Below are 6000 nucleotides of genomic sequence, written 5' to 3'. Positions count from 1 at the left end.
GCAGGAGCCTCTGCTAAGCCCCAGCATTTACTCTGAGCCTGCAGTTAAGCCTCGCCCCTTAAAGTCATCTCTGCACATTTGTGTGTCCTCCTGACTTTGTCTGCCCTGAGACCTCTCTGTGGCAGGAAGGTGGGGTGTGTGTGCAGAGACGAGATGGGGAGACGAGGGGGAAACAGAAACAAGGGGAGAGGGTAGCCCTTGGTGCTAAAAGCATCAGAAATGTACTGTGGGCCTCTGAGCTCTGGCTACTAGGAGGAGGCTTCCCTATATCCCTGTCTCAGATGGAACCTGGGATGCAGCTGCCTGAGATGATGGCCCGGCTCCTCGCCCCTCAGACCTGGCAAGGCAGCATTCAATTTGTAAGTGATTACTGCCAGCCAGGTGTTGTTTACTGGGGATCTTGGCAGAAACAATCCAGGATATGGCTTGATTTTGTCTTTGAGTTATAGTGACAGCTGACCCTTGACATTGTGCAGACAAGAAGGGGGGGCCAGAATGACGAGTGCCTCCTGGAGCACATCCACAGCCTCCGTCCTCAGAGACATCTGCCACTTTGCTGCTAGTGGCCAGGACATCACTGCAATCCTTAGCTATTACGAACACTGCCGTAACAAACATCTTTGTTCAGAAGGCTTCCCTATTCTTTGCACATAGGATTTCTCAAAAAGTAGCTGCTGGTTAACAGAGATGAAAGACACTTCCAGGAAGGGACCCTCAACCCTCTGGAAGCATTGATCAGGTATTACTTCAATTTGCCAAATTCAAGAAATAGAAAATCATATCTTATGGAATTAGTTTGTGTCTCTTTAACTTCTGAGTAGCTTGACATTTTCCATATTCACTGACTTCTATAGGTTTTTAATGGCAAATTGCTCTGTTTAAGCATCACCCCCTTGAGCCTTTGCATGTCACAACTGAAAGGCACAGGCCCAAAGCAGCCTCCATGGGCCCATGTATCCCAGGCCCCTAGGCTGAGGCACTGGGCAGGGAGGATGGGAGCTGTGTAGGCAGACCCTTGCCCCCAGAGCAACACGCCCCTACTATAAGGCCCAGGTGAGTGACCTTCAGGGGTTCCTTGGCAGCTATCAACCTGTGTTAGATGTTTCACTGGAGACTAGTCCAACCCATAGGGAAGATTGGGTGTTTTAGAGAGGAAGAGAAGGGAGGAAATCCTAATTGTTTCTAACCAGAGAATCTTGGAAGATCCCCATCCCTCCAAGATCCATTGCCAAGACAACTCCAAGAGGCCCTGCAGCAGAGAGCCTAATGTGAAGGTAAAAGCTGGGGCTGAATTCTGAGAAATCTGAGGAGTTGAAGGTCCAGCACAAGAGTCAAATGTCCTTGGGGAAGAAGTGTGGAGTAAAGACCACGGCTGGGGCCAAGAGCTGTTTAGGGAGATGACTAAGAGAGTCTATGGCTGCTTACCTCAGGGGGAAGGAGTCCTTCGTCTGTCCACCTGACCCTAGAGACCGAACAGGGAAATGGAGCCATGATAGGAGATAGAATCCCACCCTCTCAGGGTTCCATCCTAGGAACAGGACAAGGGTGGCACCCAGGTCATGACATGACTCCACCCCACTCTGAGTTATCTCTTGGCTTCTGTTCAAGCTATGTTTAGGAACTTTCAAATGGTCTTCAGATAAATGGCCCGTGCAGGATTAACCATCAACCGAGGACCTGTCTTCTGGGCATGCTCTCTGGTTAGTACTTTTCCAAGATGGATCCATGCCTTGCAGACGTCTATGAGAAAAGTAAGTGTAAAGTTAGGGCCTAGACCCCTGCACCTACCTTGTTTTGTGGCCCTGAAGTCCTGGAGCAATTGTCCTAGAGTCAGCTGTGTTCCCTAAATCCTGCTGGCTTCTGTTCTCAGGGAAGACACACTGTTCCTGGTGGTCTGAGCCCTGATCCCAAACATCCTGGGTTGTCTTCTGGGTCTCCTTGCTCTCCCAGCATTATTTATGTTTATGGCTAATCCCATCCTTTACCCCTTGTGCCTTTCCACCTTCAAATACTAACTCAACTCCATGGTGTGCAGAGCCCTGCCTGTGACTTCCCAGAGAGTACCAGCTCCTTGTGCATCCCAGGCTGGCCTGCCCACTGTCCTCTAGCTGGCTGTATTTGTGAATCCAAGAGTCCTGCATGTCAGCATTGAGATCTTGGCCTGACCTGGGAGTTGGCTTCCAAGTAATTATAGCTCTGGTCCTGTGTAATTACAGTGTAATTGACTTCTTGTGTAAAAAGGAACCGCTATTAAAAAGACACTGGGCTTGGCCCTTCTCAGTGGCTTACTAATCTTTCTGCAGACAAAATGAGGCCACATGCAGCTGTACTTTCAAATAGAAGTAGCTAGAAGAAGACACAGGGAAGAGGGCATCTCAGAAACAGAATTCACAGCTTGTGAGTAACCAGTCTTCAGAAATGCCTCTGGATGTGCCCAATCTTCCTACAGAGCACTCTGCCCTCTTCAGTAGATATCACTGGAATCTGAGTTTGCCATGAGTCAATGCAACCAAATTTTTCAGCGTTCTCTCTGGTTCATAAACCGTGAGGCTCCAGGGCCAACACAGATTTAATAGGAAACTCCCCTTTGCTTTTCTCTTATAAGCAGTGTAAGGCTGAACAAAGGTGAGCTTCTGTAAGTTCCTATTGCATCACACTCAAGAGCCTTCCCACAGGTTACAGATAGCCAGCTGTGGGAGCAAGTCTGGGGCACTGAGTCCTTTCCCATGGGAGTGCAGGGCTGTGCCTGAGGCGGGGTTCTGACCCTAGAAACCTTGGAAGGTTTCCACTGAGGCTGGAACACAGGAAAGGGATTTTCCTAGGTAGCTAGAGTTGGGGAGACAAGAGACTTTTTATTGGTGAAATTATTAAGGCCACTCCACGTAGTTAAAAGGAGATTTATTTAATGGCGTAACTTACAAATTAAGGGATAGGTAGGTCGCAGGGTCTGGGGAAGGTGTATCGCAGTCCAGTGGTGTTCTCTGGAGCTGTGCTTGGCCCACCTCCACCATCCAGGGTCCCAGAACCGAGAGAGCACTCACCGATCCAGATCTCGGGTCTCCAGGCGCCTCCCTTGGCCCCGCCTTGTAGGCGTGACAGTTGTCGAAGTCTCAATGGGGGTTGGAACTTCCAGATCAAAGCTGGAATGGCTACCCACTACATCTCCCCCTTTTGTCTAAATAAGAAAGTTCTAACCTAATACAAGACTATATACAAAGGAATGGTTATCAAATATTGTCCAGGAATAATGAGGGATAATGACCTAGATAAGATGGAACTACAACCAATGCAAACAATATCAAGCAAGAAACACATATTAAAATCCAGAGAAGTATAGAGCATAGGTAAATGGCATGTTACAAAGATCATTCCAAAAGGTGTCCTATCCTAAAGAACCTGAATCTAATACTTAATATGTTCTATCTACTAAGTTGTAACTATAGCTGCTAGTCTTCAATCCCATCAAAGACCTGAGAAGGAATATAATGGTACCTGAGAAATGGTAGATGGATGCAAGCAACTTTCGGGAATCTTGCAAGAGTAGACCGAGGCAGCTGGCAGCCTGGACAGTCACCTAATGTTTCTCAGCATTGTTGGTGCATTCAAATTGGCTACAGGCCTAAAGTATCTGACAGACCATTTTCCAAAGCAGGAATTCTGAAAGACCATCTTACCCTGTCTTGGCAGAGTACAGTGGTCGCTTTCCTTGTGTCCCGCTTGTCCAGAAAGGACAGCATTGTATTTGTACTGTCAGCCGTCAAGGCAAGGGCAGTTCTTTGCCCAGTAGGCCATTTTGTGCCAAGAAGACAAACTTCCAAATGGAAATGTCTTAGAAGCCCAACATTCTCTCGGGATCAAATTGGTGCAGCCAGGAGCAATTGTGTCTCACATCAATAGAATTTTAAGTTATTTAAATGCCATATTATCTAGGTCTATGAAGTGTTTGAAGATTACCTGTCCATCTGACCTATGTATCTGTAAATCTAGATAACCTAACTAACATAACTATAGAGATGACAAGCATAGGTGACTATAAATCTATAAGTCTTATCTACCGAAATAACCTAAGGACTAAGGCTTCACGTAAACAAGGTAAACAGTCTATAAGCAAATGTATGGTAAAGAGCGATGACTTCAAAATTGTGACAATACACAAGATATTTATAACAGAGGTAGGAATATATAGTGCGATATGCAATATGACAATAGTCTTAAAAATATATCAATATACCGAATATCCTAAACAGAAGTAGAACATACATAAAGTATGACAGATATAAATTTACATTTGTATCAATATACAAATATTTCAAATAAGAGTAAAAATATATGTACATTATTAACAAATATAGTTCTGTATTTGTATCAATATACAAATTATCTTAAACAGGAATATAAAAATAGTTTACATTTGTATCAACATATAAGAATCCATAACAGTGCAAATTACAGTGCAAATTATCTAAGGCTGCTATTTTACTAAATTTGTATACTAGTATATACAATAATCTACCATAATATCTTATACCTATCCGGCCTCCCTTGGCCCCGCCTTGTAGGCGTGACAGTTGCCGAAGTCTCAATGGGGGTTGGAACTTCCAGATCAAAGCTGGAATGGCTACCCACTACAACTTTTTATGTCACCAGGGCTTATTGCTAGATTATGTCGTCGGCAAGCTTTTGAAACAGTCTGTTGGTGCTTGGGTGGAGAATGGCTTATGTCCAGGAAGTTTCTGAAGAAAGCTAGACCTCTGTTCCCTGGGGTTCTGACAGCAAGCTTGGTTGAAGTTATTAAGGCTTGGCCCTTATATCCTAGGACAAGTACTTCCTGAGGACCTCTGTATGCAGGGTCCCAGCAGGATTGTCCTATGCTCTGAGACTTTAGACTATAGAAGAGAGAAACACTCTCAGGTAGGGTGGTGAAGAAGGGTGCTCACATGAATTCTCAGGTGGAGAAATCAGGTGTAATCAGAAACTGCAGAACTCAGGAAGGCAGAAAGAGCAGGCAGTAACAGAGAGGAAGGACCCAGGGACTAGGCATGGTGATGGAGGTGGGGCTGTTGACAGGAAACTAGAGAAACCAGCAGAGCCCAGCTGGGCAGGATGGAGGACTCACTGTCTCATCTGAGATGCAAACTGGGCTTGGAGACAACATCCTGTGTTTCTAGAAGGGGGTTGACTGCCATAGGAGAGCCCCAGGGGACCAAGGGGAAGAACAAAGTGCCAGGGATCTCATGGAGGTCCCTAGATGCAATGACCAAGACCCAGGGGAGAATAAGATAAAGCTTGGGAAACCAGGCAGAAGACTCAAGTGGGAAGAGTTAGGAGAGAGAAGAGGAGGAAGGAGGGTAGAGTGGCAGTGTCTATCAGAGTTCAACTTGGAACTGTCTAGGACAAGGTGTGGTCTTGAGATTGGTAGCCAGGGTTCAGAGGACAAAGCTGAGTGAGGGATTACTCGAGGCGGGGTGGGGGGCAATGAGTCATGTTAGAGCTTTGAAGAAAGAGACAGGTGCTGAGTGGAGAGTGGCAGGTGCTAAGGTCACCAGAAGCCAGAGGAAGGACTTGCAGTCCTAGTGGCAGGGGAGTTCTGGTGGAATTTTCATTGAGGGGTTTTAATGACCATTTACACTGGTAAACATGACACTCACTCCTTGAGGGTCACTTAAAAGGAGAACCAGATCCCCTCTCTTCCTTATTCCCTCTCCCTGTACTCTAGTCCTCTCCATCTTCTTCCTCCCCGTTCTTTTCCCTCCTCTTCCCTTTCTTCTTTCCCTCCTCTTCTCTGCTATCTTTTCCCTTTCCCTTCTTTCCTCTTATCTCCCTCCTCATTCAGGGCAGGCGTGGCCTGTTGTTCCTAGGACTTTGCCTGGGTCACTCCCATCTTCCATCCACTCTACTGTGTCCCTTCTAGCTTACCTTGGCCTTGGGTAAAGCTTTACTCCACATGGTCCATTAGTCACTGTATTCCTCAGTGCCCAGCTCAGGAAAACAGCAACGACT

The sequence above is a fragment of the Peromyscus eremicus genome, chromosome 11 (assembly GCF_949786415.1).
Source record: "Peromyscus eremicus chromosome 11, PerEre_H2_v1, whole genome shotgun sequence".
In the NCBI taxonomy this organism is placed as follows: Eukaryota; Metazoa; Chordata; class Mammalia; order Rodentia; family Cricetidae; genus Peromyscus; species Peromyscus eremicus.
The sequence above is the reverse complement of the archived record's forward strand: the minus strand, read 5'-3'. Positions refer to the sequence as shown.